This window comes from Corvus hawaiiensis, chromosome 3, assembly GCF_020740725.1.
Source record: "Corvus hawaiiensis isolate bCorHaw1 chromosome 3, bCorHaw1.pri.cur, whole genome shotgun sequence".
In the NCBI taxonomy this organism is placed as follows: Eukaryota; Metazoa; Chordata; class Aves; order Passeriformes; family Corvidae; genus Corvus; species Corvus hawaiiensis.
Genome location: NC_063215.1, coordinates 43,778,867 through 43,794,184, shown reverse-complemented (window position 1 = coordinate 43,794,184; position 15,318 = coordinate 43,778,867). Strand labels below are relative to the sequence as shown.

Below are 15,318 nucleotides of genomic sequence, written 5' to 3'. Positions count from 1 at the left end.
AATGAGAATAATATGCTTATAAGAGTAAAAGCAAATTCTCAGTTTGCACATTGCTCTCTTCTCAGATTTTAGTATATGTCAGGTTTTACCGAGGCAATTTTCTAAGGGGGCCTGTGCCTTTCATCTCATCTGTACTTCTCATCTTCTCCATGTAAAAATAAACAACTGGACAGACTGTCAAATGTGAAATATCTGTTGTTGATCTGTTTTTATTGTTTATATATTTTTATGCAAGAGGAAGGCCTACAAGTACTTCAGGTGAGTGGAAAACTATTAAGTATTTAACTCTAGCATAAAGATAATCAACTATGCTGTTGAGTTTTTTAGGAGAATCTGTGGATTCTGGCACAAGTGAAATTTCACTCTTATTTCAATCACTCAGCTGAACAGTTCTGAAAACCTAATGCACAATGTGCCAATCTGAAGTAATCAAAGCACTTACAGATGGCAGTGTATGGAGAAAGTTGTGAAGGAGAGGGAAGATAACATTTTATCTATCATATATGACAAAAATACTTGGAGAAAGATTTTAGGTAAGAGATAATATCACTCTCTGGTCATAACAATGCTAGCTTGCCTTACAGAAATTGTCTACTGGAAGTCCTAAAAATTAATATGTGTTTTCTGATTTAATATTTCCAGAATACAAAGAACTGTTTTGGTCAGAAGGGAGCCAGTAATTTGGGACAAAGGAGTCAGTAGTTTGGAAGAAATTGATGCTGTGCAGCTACAAAGGAGTTGCTTCCTTTTTTTCACCCGCAGATCTTTAAAAAGAAGATAATTACTTTCTCTCATTTTTGTAAAATACAGTGTTTAAGAGATCATAATGACTGGATAAACTGAAGGTATTAGAAATACTGAACATTTTATACCACATTTGCCCCATCTGTTTAATAACACAGCAAACTCAAGATGTATCAGAAAATGTTCTGTAATGTTAAATTTTGCCTAGTAAATACCATGTGAGCACTAGTTTTATCAGACTTTTTAAGGTGTCTTTCCTCTTTTAATGTCATCCTTAAAGATATTTCTGCCATCAGCTCTGGTAGAAATACTAAACAAGGATTGACACTACAAATATTTCTGAAGTTCAGCTGATTGATAGCCAGAAATTCTGACCCAAAAGAGAATTAGCAGTGTATGTGGAATGAAAAGAACATTTATTTAGAAAAAAGAGACTACTTTCTCCCCCTGCTGAGAAAGAATCCAAGAGTTCTTTTACTATGCTTGAGGACTTAACAAATCAAGCATTTGAACTAAGTCTAGTGTCACTACTAACAAAACTGAAGAATTTTAGGGCTCTGCATTATGTGCATTGTTATTGTACTGAACAGAGTCTGGGCCTGATTGCAAAAGATGTTAGTAACAATGAAAGAGGAAAACATTTTTCTTCAGAATATTCTGTGAATAGAGATGACCAAACAGATAGGATCTCTCCTCATAGTGTTTCTTTTTAATCAAATAACTCTCGGAAGCATTTAATATTTCATTGTGGTATAATATACTTCAAGCAACACATATCAGGTCTGTAGGAATCTAACATACTGTGTAATGCAGACAGGGTGGAAATAAACGTTTTCCAGTATTTGTAAAATTTTACCAAGAACCCATATTTAATTCTTTTATCATACAGTCTTAACCCCAGTAAATATTTTAGCCACTACAAATAATCTGAGCGGTATAAAACATTGGCAGAGAAAACAATTTTAGTAAATGGTTACATGCACATTGCTGACACATGTTGAAGGAAAAAAAAAAAAGAAAAAGCCAAATGAGATACAATAAAAAAAAAAAAGAATTAACTGTAATACGTAAGTATTTTTCTATTTTTGTTGAGAAAAAAAAATAAACTCCGGGATGAAAAAATATTCACAAGGGGAATGGTTGCTTTCTACTCAGTCATTAGAACATGTGAAAAAAATACAATATCCTGTAAAGGACAGAGTGTTCATATTATGATGACTGATTTAATCAGCTAGGATGAAGCCACTGCTACTATTGAAAAGAAAAAAGGTCATCAACAAAATCAGAGAAAGCTCCTGCACAGAACAGCTCATTTATTGGAATAATTAAAACAAAAACATTAAAACACTCTACACATGATTAATGAGACTTTAGAAGAGAACACAAAGCCTAGAATATCAGTGCACATGGCTCACCACTGTAAAGTTAACAGTGATGTCTTAGTTTTCTCATATAGGCAAAACATTACAATGTTTTTGCACTACTTTCTTCTCCCTCTGAAAGCTGAAATTATGCCAGGGAAAAATGCCACTCTACTTTTGAACCCTATGTTTGTTTGTTTTTTTTTTTTTTGTAATGCAGAAGAGGGTTTTTTTTCAATCTTAAATTAAAAAACCTTCATCATTTGATTTAGGAAAATATAACCACAGATAGTTGTCCTGTGTTTGCCAAAATATGCAGCAGACCCATTGATGAAAATCAAGAAGTCAGAAAAATCAAAAGCATCAGAAACCCATTTGACATTGAATTAAAGAAAATGACACTCTAATATGCTTCTAGTGGTTATGACTGTATCATTCCTACTGTTAGAAGCAGATGCTGCAATTTACATTATGTTTCCACCTTTTTTCACTGTGTGCAAATCAATCTGGTTAATCAACCTATATACTCCATCAATACAGTGTATTATTTCATCTGGGTTAGTTCACCATATTGTTTCATCTAACTGGAAACCACTGTCAGGAAATCCAACTTAACTTGAAATCAACCAGAAATGATGTCTGTCTAAGATAACTTGTGGTGACATGATTTACTATGCTTGTGTTCCCTCAGGAATGCTGGAGACAATGCAGAGTAGTAAGAAAGCTGCCTATGACTTGAATTTCACTGGAAGAAAAAAGAGAGCTAACTAATAGGAAAACTGGAAATGAAAAGATTAAGCAAATCTAGAAAGTCATCTCAACATCAAACCCAATGCATAAAATGGTAGCCCTCACACTGACATTCAGAGGATACTGTCAGTGTCATACTCAGCATTCATAAATTAAACATTATTGGAAGATAACTGTGCTTGTCAGGGACCACAAACGCAACCATGGCAAAGGCTCTAAGTTAGTCATAGCCTAATGTTATGTATAAATATGAGTCTGGAAACAGAATGAGTCATTGTCAGTAATGTGTTACTTACTGCTCCATCCTGGAGCACTGGCTTGGAAAGAAATATCTGAGCAGCAAGACTTTGGACCACAACATATCAGGATGTTGAATAAATGAGAGAATAAACAAGGATCAAAGTATGTGGAAGCAGACCTCATGATACAAGTCAGGATTGGATAAACGCACAGTAATAATGTGCCAGGCTAATTCTGACATTTCTCTATGAAGGAAAAATTACAGATCCATTAATAGAGATTTTTATTTTAATAATAGCTTACAACCTCTTTCCTGGATTCTAAAAGCATTTAGGTGCCACAGAAAATACTTCAGCTTTGCTTTCACCCATGCAATATTTAAACTCAAAAGGCTGTAGTAACTAAGGAAAGATTGAAAGTAATTAAGATTACATTTTGAGAAAAAAATTTTAAAAAGTCATCAACCTAGTTCTGATATATTTTATGAAAGCACTCTCCACCCCATGAGAATTAAAACATCTCAATCATTATGTCAGGAAAAAAACCCACAGACTCCCAATGCTACTACAGTATTTTCTATTTATGACACTATGTATAACAGCTTTGCGACTTTTGTTTTCCTGAGCATTGCAGGCTTAGTGGACACAAGTCACTTTTCCTAAAGTTGATTCATGGATTTTTTAAAGCCTAAGGAGCAATGTCCATTCTTTATGACCGTCTGTAATGGACAGACTATGAAACATCACTTCTGAATGACTTCACCAAGCTCATCACTTAGGCATCTGCATTGCCAAAAAGAATGACATGTGAAAAGAGATTTCAAAAGGACCAATCTGTATTAGCCTTATCAAGGTGTCCAAAATGGTCTCTCAAAACATCTTTGATGACAACCTGGAAGGATAAGGACTGGACAGATGAAGCAGCTACAGGTGGCTAACTGGCAAAGGAAGTCGTGGTTAACAGCTCAAGGCCAGATTAGCATCTTGTCAAGATTTGAGTACCTTGAGGGTCAGTCCTGATACTACTCAGTATCTTTATAAGCAGTTGGGAAAATGGTATTGAAAGCACCCTCATCAGATTTGTGGATGACACAAAAGAGAGAGGAGATGTAGAAATACTGAAAGAAAGAACTACCATGCAGATAGGTCACAAGAGGCTTGGAAATTAGTGTAACAGAAAATGCATCAGGTTTAAGAAAGATAAATTCAAAGTCTATCCTGGAAAAAGTAATCCCAAGCATCCATACTAGCTGGGAATTGACTGGTGGGAGTGAATTGTGGCTGAAAAGGATTTATGGTCCCAAGAAGACTGCTAGCAGAACATGAGTAAGCAGCCCATCTCTGCAGCAGGAAAGTAAACTGCAGGCATTATCAGCAAGACTATAGCCAAGCCCAGAACAAAGGAAGTGATTAATCCACAATACTTGGCACTTGTCAAGTCACACCAAGAATGCTGTGTCCAGTTTTTGTTCTCTGAGTTCAAAGACATGCTAAAATTAGACAGTATCCACCAAAGTGATCAGAAGATTGGAGATCTTAACTCACAAAGAAAAATTTATGGAAATGTTGTTCCTAGAATGGAAGGATTACAGAGAATCTAATCACCTTCTTCCATTACCTAAAGAGAATGTTAGAGAGAAGCTGAAGGTACTCTCTTCATTCAGATGCATGGTAACAGGATAAGAGGCAATAGCCAGAGCTGCTAAGGGGAAATTCTCTGAGTGTATAAGGAAAAAATTCTTCCCCATGAGAAAAACTAAGTGTTGGAACACATAGCTCACAGAAGTAGTAGAATCAGCTCACTGGAAATATTGACACAGCTTAATGTAACTCTGAATAAGTTAATCTAACTCCATGCACTCTGAATAAATTAATTTAACACCATGCTTTCAATCAAAAAAGCAGACCTCCTCTTACAAGAGTAAGGGACCTGTAGAGATGCCTTCCAACTTTGAGTTTTCATTGATTTCTTTGCTTCTTTATTCGTATGAACTTATGTACAGTAATTAATAAGAATTTCTGGGGACTCTTCAAATTTTGACCTTGAGCAATTTCAAGAAAACAAAACAAAATATATAATTTCCTGTTTTGGAAAAAAAACCCTAACCAAACAAGAACAAAAGAAACAAACCAAACAAACCCCAAAAGCATTGTGAATTTATGTAGTTCATACATCAAGAGAAAGGCAAGCCCATCATTATCCAGAGAAGTGTGTTTTCTTGTCTTTTTTTCCACTTCATTCCTTTGAAAGTCAAGTAGACTTTTTCATAAAATTCTCCAATTTTTTCATACATGACCCTTTGTAGATGCTGAACACGAGTACAGGAATCCAAACTTAACAGTTCATATAGTAAGTTATTTTATTAATTCCTTATTCTTTTTTTGTAAGTATGACATTTTGTTTTGACATATGCCCTAAATCTACATAGCTGTGAAATAAACTAGAAAATACATTTCTGATGTTCTTAATAATGGCAAAAGCACTCATGTATCTCAATATTTTTTTCTAAACATAAGAAGGCTAGATGTCAAATTTAGGTGAAACAATTATTATAGTCAATCCTCTTATGGCTCATAGATGTTCTAAAACATCAGGGATATGTCTCCAGTATTTTAGGCTACACAGGATTAGTACCATTAATAGAGAGATCAACAAAGTTAATTAATGGAATACATTTCAAATCATAGTGTGGCAAGCTTAAAACTGAGAGAACAAACAGCCTAAGGTGAAGAATGTTTTAGGAATCCTGTAATTCTCCTGAAGTATTATAAATACAGCAAAACTCAATGATAAGGCTTTCTGAAAGAATTTGAACACTAGCATAAATGAAAATAAATGGTACAGAAACATAAAAAGACTGTTCACCTGCCTGTAGTCTCACCAAATGGAAATTTGTAAAGGTTGATTGCTACTGTTGAAATACCTATCAATGACCAATGATGTGTTTTCTCCATTGTTTACTTCATATACTTTATTGTTTCTGTAATATGTATCTGTGTACACTGGTCCACCTCTCCCAGTTCTTAATATGAAACTGAATTCTTTGGAACTGGGACTATTTTCTCCAAACAACTCAATGTTTCTGAAGTGGACAACAATGTCCATTACTGGGACTTCTGAACAGTAATACAAGTAATAAATAATAATAAATAAATAAGTAATACAAGGAAATAATGATAAATATAAGAATCAGAATAAAAGACAATACTTCTTATTAATTTTTTGGTTTTACACACTTAATTTTTAGCTTTCACAAATCACTACACATCTTGTTGAAGATACTCTGTTTTGAATAATACATTTAAATTTGTTTTAATAACCAAAATAATTTCTAGTTTCTCGTTAAGTCTTAGCTAATTCTACACTCCAAAAGTAAGTGCTGATTTTGAGGCAGATAAAGCAGTATAATTATTCATTTTGACATAGCTGAGTATGTTAAAACACAATTTTGTCTTAATTGCATATCTGCACCTGATGCCTCCACAGGATACTACGATGCCATGCACAATCCAAACTCTGCATTCAGATAGGTGTAGTGCACAGTTTTGAACCATTGCTATAGGATAAGGCATAGTTTTTGCAGGGCTAATCACTAGCACCTGAAGTATCCTGAAAATATTGTACCTTACTCCAGGTTTGCTGGACAGCAGACCAGACTTAAATCAGCTTAGCTGTCCTCTATCACCCAACAGAAGAACATAATTCAGGTGGGCTTCTGAGTATCATCTAATTTTTTGAACAATTTAACCACTAGCTATAAATACAGATCTCTTTAATACCTAATACCATATTTTCTTTATTGTCTTCTAGAACTATTAGACTAGATTCTTCTCAGTCATCACAGAAAAATGAAAAAGACACTCTCCTTTTTCATCCTGGTCTCATTCACTCTAACCCTTTGACCTCAGAGTATTACTTTTCTATTTTTTTTTTTTTTTAATTTTTTCCCTATTTTTTCAGAACCACTGAGCCCTGAAAACCCCTAAGTGAACCAGACAATTTAGATTTTGTTGTGTTGGCATAAAAACAATAAAACCAATGCATACACTGTTCTCTCCTCCGTAAAGGCAGTTTTTATGGTCCATAGAGCACAAATGAAAAAAGGAAAGGTGTTTCTGCCAAGAATAGTGCTATAAGGAATGAAAAATGCAGTGCTCTGAGAAAGACATTTTCAGTCTTGCCCTGATTGTGCTGACTTTTTGTTTTAAAACCCAAAGATTTTGAACAAATGTTAAATATTTCAAGTAACTTACGGTTAAAAAAACCCAAACCCTAATGCTATTGAAATAAGTTTTTGCTATCAGCTTTGACCTGGAGATAAGACTTCATAGCTCCAAAATCACTAATGGATTTCAGAGAACTTTCTTGCCTTTTACACCAGAACGATATATAGTCCTCTACTGAATAACTAACATCACAAGGGTTCTTGTTGTAAAATACTGTGGAACATGACAAGTATGATATATCCCACACTTCTGCAGGTTTCCTCCTTTATAAATAGGAATAAGAATTTAATCAAACTTAATCTGTTTCTAAAGCATATCCTATATTCTGGATGTTTGTAAAGATAAACCTATTTCTGTTCACTCTGCCTGTTCTCAGATACAAATTGCGTGTACAGAACTCCACACTTCATTTGCACTGTATCTGAAAACAATCTCCTTTCCCAAAAGCACTGACTGCATAGTTTTATCAATGGAAGTGAGCATGAAGATCACAAATATTACTTTAAATATTACCTCAAATAGAGTAAGAATTTCCCACAATGCCACAATTTTAACAGATGTATTCTCACAGCATCTATAGCTGTATGAGAGATATTTGTGCAATATTCGAAGCACAATTAAGATGTGCTGTGCTCAAAACACTGTTGCTGTTGAGATTTGATATAAACTTATTGGGCAGCATTAGAAGTCAAACTTGGCATTGCTTTGGTCACAGATCTCTTTGAATGGGCAGAAGAGATAGAAAGCCTACTCATTATTATTTACCTTTTTGTTCCCAAAAAACCCCAGTTAAAAATAAATATTGTTTCATTGTCTTCACAGGTTTCAAAGACTTAATGGAATTTACACTGTCATCATTTTCCTAATAGCACCACTCAAGCAGCAGCAGTAGCATTAGCTATTGCTTGTAATGATAATCATCAAAATGAGCCTAGTTGCACAGACAGATTTTTGGGGATTTTTTCCCAATGAGTTCACCTATCAGTTCTGTTGACAGACATAACAAAATTCTTTACATCCAAAATGGCCAATAATTTAAAGTATTTCTTCACAAAATATCCCATATAATAGATTTGCCATCTATACATTAGCATCAGCCACCTCTGAGGTATTTTGCAGTGGGATTTGGGTTTAGCATTCTGTGCATTTTATTACACAGAGTAAATACCAACCACATTGGACCATATGTGCTAACAGCTGAGTCTTTCTCTGTGCTTTTCTGACCTTGGTGACTAGAAAATTGGAGTTAATTCAGGCAAACAGGATTGATGCCATATGTGGTTTTTATCAAAGGTGTAGAGGAGTGGTGGGATACTGATCAGAAGAATTTTTTGTTAACAAATCTGTCAGATTTTGAAATAATTCTGGCAGTTTTATCTTTAAACACCTTTAGTCTCCTAAACAACATACTTGAGAAGATAAGCAACATAACACTTAAGGAGCTGCTTTCCTCCAACAATAGAAAGAATAAATAAAAGAAATAATTGAAAAGATCTGGAATTAAAAGTTACAGTAAAAGACAGAGGAACTTTTCAGCCAGACTGGCTCCTGCTGAATACATTATGAAAAATTCATCTACACACATAAATGAATTTACATGTTTTCAGTTAATGATCCATACAGAAAACACAGACAATAGCAGAGTTATAAGATGTAGTTTTAAGTATTTTTTAGTACTGATATATAGAGTCCCTTCCCAACTTACCAGAAGTTGATGGAGAAAATCACATTGCTGACAAAATCATACAACATGTCAAAATTTAGAGTAAAATACAATTAATGTGTTTATTTGCATGCTGCAATATGGACATCTGTAGTAAGTGAGTCCAGGCAATATAAATGTAGTTCAACAGAGAAAGGGATATCATACAGCTTTTGAAGGCTAAGTTCTACAAAGGCTCTGCTTTATTTATAATTGGGAGCAGGCAGAACAAATGTATGGCAGAACCAGGGGGAAAGAATTCACTTTCCAATATTATTAACTGGTCTATTTGAATTCTTTTCACAAGAATTGCTCAAAATTAACAGCAATAAAGTAACTGAAAATTTCCAATGAATGAAAATGTGAAAACTAATTACCAGCTTGTTTGACCACCCAGTGATTTAAATCAGTCATGTCAGGATTAAATAATACACCAAAACTCAGTCATAGATTATTCTAAGATTTCTGCAGCTAATCCTGTGCTAATTACTTAATTATTGCTCATTACAAGTGCCTTAATATATAACTGAACTGTGCAGAACTAGTCTTGGGGAAAAAAAAAGTATAATTTTGAGAAGCACTATGATGTGTGATCTTCTGAAATTACTGAATCCAAAATTCCCCTATTTCATATATTTTTGTAGAGGAAAAACAAAGGTAAAACAGTGAAAAGTTCATGCGCTGTTATTTCCACTACTCTTTATAAACTGAAGAAACTTGTGCTGCTCAAAATCTGACTATAAATACATAGTTTGCATTTTCAGTAGAACCCTGGGTACTATATCTTTAAGTTAGGTTGAACTTTAAATTGCAAAAGCAATTTTAATTTGAACACATTTAGCATTGGCTGTAGGAACAGATACTTATTCCTGTGACAACAGTGAAGTGCTCTCTCATGTTTGCACCAGGAAGCATCTGTCATATGGTATGGCCTCAACATTGCAGCCTTAAAGATGTATGTGTTCTCTTCACATCAGTTGCCCTGAATTCTTGGAAAGATCATGGTGAAAAGCACTGTCACCTCTTATTTCTTTCCATTTTCAGCGTTTTCTCCATGCATTTTGCAATGCAAACAGAGGTCCAACTGTAGTCTTATTAAACATTATCTTCAGTTACAGAAATCAGAGTTAAAATGGTACTAACATTGAGCTATATCAGTCAGAACAAGGAAATAAGTAGTTGGGCTGGGATGACCTCCCCTCAATCCTTACTTTTTTTTTTCCTATGTGAGCAAAAAACTGAAATTTCAGTGATAAACTAAACTTTCAAAAAAGTTTCAAAAAAGTTTTAGATAATAGTGTATTAGGAACAAAGTAAACAGAATGATGGAAAAAATGAGAGAGAAAAATTTCATATCAAGTTCTGTTTGCAGAAAAATTAAGATAATAATAAGAATCAAAATTTAAAAATGGAATTTTTTTATTTGGGGAAAAAGTATTTTTTTATATAAATAATTCCTCAGCTGACATAAAAATTTTCTGTGCTACTCAGGAAGAGCACATCATGTGAGATGTATCCAGAGATACCTTAGCGACATTTTTAGCTTTCTAACTAAAAATTTCTACTAATTGTCATCGCAGAAGACTTTTTATTATTGACTAAAATATTATTCAAAATTGATGTACTTATAGTTGCACATGGTAAAAGCAATTACACTTTATAATCTATGCATTTTTGAGGGCAGAACAGAATTTTTTATTAATAATGAAGTGTTTTAAACACGGCTTGAAGTAATTAGTTTGTGATCTCTGACATCCATGTTCTGAAATACAGTCAAGAGAAGGAACAGCTATTTGAAATGTACTTATGTGGTCTAGTGGAAATCTATGTGCCATCAGAAAAATATTATGTGGGCTGGTATGTGATAACTCCTAGAAAACTTACAGTTAATGATCATGAGGGGGTTGGAGCTAGAGGATCTTTAAGGTTCTTCCAGCCCAAATCATGCAATGATTCTATGATTATCCAACTGCCAAGGATTCTGGACATTTCCTTCATGGAATCACTGGGTGTAGCTGTGCATCATTCTGTTTCCCCATCAAACTGTCAGTAAATTGACCAGTTGGACAGAAAAGTAATTCTGTTATCCATCTAGTAAAAACCTAATGGGAAACATAATTTCTGATGTAGTTTGAGAATCCATTAAGTTGAATTTAGCTAAATTTATATTATTAGCTCTGCTAATCTGCTTACGAAAACAAGCCAGCCTTTTCAGGATGTTACCAAATTATTTTGCTGAGTGGTTTCCAATAATAACAACTGGGACTACAGTGTTTGACTTAGTTCCTTATTTTGTTTTAATTGAAACATCGGAGAAAATTCCATTTGAGGGAATTTCATGGAAACTAATTTATGAGCAACTATTTTAGAAACTTCCAATAGACATTAAGTAAATAAGTATTAAATTTCAATTTAAAAAGCTAACAACATTACTGGTGACTGACTTAATGCTTTGCTGTTCACATGTATTATATAAGACTGAAAACAATGGTAACAAAAACAAAAATAGAGCAAAAACACTGAAAACTCACTGAGTACATTCTACATTGTATACCATACTACTTATACTACTACCTCTAGTTCCCACAGAGTTTGACAAAAATTAACTGCTGCACTCATAGTGTTTTTTATTGTATTTTAGTACATTACTGATACCACTGTCAATGTGTTATTGTGACTATGTTATTTTGAGTGATCCTTTGGTTGACCCCTTCACTACCCACAGGTAGGGTTAGAGATGACCTATGAGTTTGAAAGCCATTGTGCAGGAAAATGTGTTGTAGCAACATCGCAAACATGTTTATCTGCATATGCCAAGAAAAAAAGCAGCCAAAGCAGTGACAGTACAAACAATTTCAAACATGAAACAGTGGATTAAATTGCTTGGGCAAGTAAAGAAATAGTTTCATGTTTATTTTGAATATCAGCCATCTGCTGAATTTGCTTAAAATGTGCTAATTAACATAATAGGTTTTTCTAATGAGCACCTGGATCAGCAGTTAGACAGATACACCCTTAGTTCATTTTAAAATAAATAGCTGCAGATAAGTGAAAGACATTCTCTGTCAACAAGTAAATTAATAAAGAAAAATAACCTGCTTTAAGGTGTATAGATCCATGAACAATTTTTAACTTGTCATAAGACCGAAATCAACTTTTATGGTTTCATCTTAGCAACAGCTAACTTCAGTAGTGTGCATCAACACTGTGTGATCAATGTCACTTATCAAAGGGGACGGATATTATAATCTTATTAATTTGCATGAATATTCTTATAATTTGATTCTGGTTTATGTTTATATGACAAAGTTGCACTGAATCTTTTAGGAAGGTGACAACTTACTGAAGATCTCTGGGAAAAGTATATTCATGTTCATCATGACAGATGTGAGAGCATCTGTCAATTAGCCCGTACTTTCCATTCAGATCATGACAGTATTTGCCATAATTCTATGATAGATATTTTCTCTAGCAAATATATTCTATAGCTAACTTTATCCCTGACAATGTTTTTACTTTAAATATAAAAATTTAACTAAGTAATTGCTATGTCTAAAGAAACATCAAACAAAAAAAATTATATACAAACCACAGTCACATAATTATAATATTTTCTTTACATTCTAATTACTCTCTATTTGATTTCCTAATTTTGAGTTAAATGTAAGAATAAAGAAAATCCCAGTAACTTGTTCGTTTGCTCTACTTACTCTAGGGTTGCCAAACCATACAGCATGATATTTCTGGGCTTGTTTGTTATCAACTGTTATCCTTATGGGACTTGTAAGTAGGAGTGAGAAAATTAATGAGTTGAGACAACGACAGTTTAACAGGTAAAGCAAAAGCCGTGTGCACAAGCAAAGCACAAGGAACTCATTCACCATTTCCCATGGACAGGCAGGTGTTCAGCCATCCCCAGGAAAGCAGGGCTCCATCATGTGTACCCATTATTTGGGAAGACAAACATCATCACTCCAAACATCCTGCCCCTGCTTTCTTCTTCTCCCCCCAGCTTTATATGCTGATCATGATGCCGTATGGTGTGGAATATCCTTTTAGTCTGTTGGGGTCAGATGTCTTTGCTCTGTCCCCTCCCAATTGTTTCTGCACCCCCAGCCTATTCACTGGTGGCGTGGTATGAAAAGCAGAAAAGGCCTTTTCTCTGGGCAAGCACTGCTCAGCAGTAACAAAAATGTTCCTGTCTTATCAACACTCTTTTCAGCTCAAATCCAAAACATAGTCCCATACCAGCTACTGCAAAGAAAATTAACACTGCTCCCACCAAAACCAGCACAAAGCCATAGCCTTTTAAAAAATGTCTAGCATGAGTTAAAGACAGCTAAAAATTTGAAATGGCTCATCTATTCCAAGAGGAATAGTGCTGACATTGAAGGTGATAAGGGAAGGGAGGCCCAAAGTTTTATGTTTTATTAATGTAATCACTGTTCCTTAATTCAGTCTGGTAAATCTAAGAAAAGCCATTTGTTCAAATGGACATAGAACATGCAAGGAAAATAAAACTATGGAGGCTCATTCCTGTTCTGTGAGAGGATGGCCCATGTACCAGTGTCCCAGATTACCACAACAGTCCTGGAATCACAGAACTGTTGAGGTTGGAAGGAGTCTCGAGATAATTTATCCCAAAATCCAGTTCCAAGGAAAGTCTAGTAGAGCAGATTGTCTAGGATATTGTCTAGTGTTTGAGAATTTCCAAGAATGGAGTCCTTACAATCCCTCTGGGAAACATGCTCCATTGCTTGACCCTCACAGTAAAATGTTTAAATGTAAATGTTGATATTTCAATTTTTGCCACTGCCCTGTCTTCTTTCACTACAAACCACCAAGCAGAGTTTGGCTCCATCTTTTTTACATCCTCCCACCACATATTTATAAATATCAGTCTACATTCCCCGCACACAACTTTTCTTTGTTCCAGGCCAAACAAACCCGGCTCTCTCAGTCTCTCTTCTAATGATGGCTACTTTAATTCACCAGGGGTTTGGCATTTTCTTTTGTTGACCTACATGAGGTTCCTGCCTGTCGAGGTTCCTCCAAATGGTAGCACAACTATCTGGTCTGTCAACTACTCCTCTCAGTTTTTTTATCATCTGTAAACTTGCTGAGATATCACCATCCAGATCATTAATGAATCTGTATGGGACCTGATATCCACATGAGAGCATAACTGTTTATAACTGGTCTCCAGTTGGACTTCACGCTGTTTATAACAACCCTTTGAGCCTACCAGTTCAACCAGATTTTAGTCCTACTCACTCTTCACTTAATACAATCCATACTAAACTAGATATATACCTTTAACCAATGACACATAAGCAAAATTTGTCCTGTTTTTGTCTTGGTGTTGAACTGTCCTTCTGGTCTTGATCTCCCTTTTAAAGTCTAGTAAAGACATTCAAATAGCCTCTAAGAGTCTCTTTATACTACTTATCATAATATTTTGTAGACAAAGTGGATTTCTGCTACACTGAAGATTCACAGAACCATAAAATAATAGAATATGTGGTGCTGGAAGGAACCACAATGATCACTGAAGTCCAGCTCTGAGTCTTGCTCAAGATTGCCCCCAGAGTCACACCACGTGCCTAAGATCTTTGTCAAAACACTTCTTGAACTCTGTCGGGCTTGGTGCTGCAACCACTCCCCTGGGAAGCCTGTTCCAGTGCCCAACCCCCCTCTGGGGGAAGAAGCTTTACCTGATATCCAGCCTAAACCTCCCCTGACACAACTTCAAGCCATTCCTTCAGGTTCTGTCACTGGTGACCAAAGAGAAGAAATCAGTGCCTGCCTCTCAACTTCCCTTCACGAGGAAGTCGTAGACTGCTGTGAGGTTTCCCCTCAGTCTCCTCTTTTCCAGGCTGAACAAGCCAAGTGACCTCAGCACCTCCTCATCCTATCTTTTTAATATAACCATTTTGTCTACATCTTCAAGTACAAAAAGTAAACTTATCTCCATTTCACTCTATTACTCCACTGTTTCCTTTGCATGTATAATGACTTGGGTTTAGACTCTGCTGCTTCTTATTCTAATTCCACCTCCTCTCCTGCTTACAGATGTTAGACTGCTAACATTTTGAAGACAAAACAGCACCTCTACTTCCCCCAACATATGAGTAAATGTAAATAATTAAAAAACTTTCCTTTTTTTTTTTTCTGTAGTAGTTAATAAAATCAGTCTTAGTTCCTTTGTTCAAAACCAAGTCTTCATAATTCTGTTTGATCTTTCGCTAGAATATTTCTTAGCTCTCTTCCTATTGATTAGACAAAAAACCCCATT

The 15,318-nt window shown here is 35.0% G+C and overlaps 1 protein-coding gene across 4 annotated transcripts in view; it reads right to left on the bottom strand.

The window, feature by feature from the left end:
- GRIK2 (glutamate ionotropic receptor kainate type subunit 2) overlaps nt 1-15,318 on the bottom strand; it is a 366,043-nt gene that overhangs the window by 39,448 nt on the left and 311,277 nt on the right. The window lies entirely within an intron of this gene.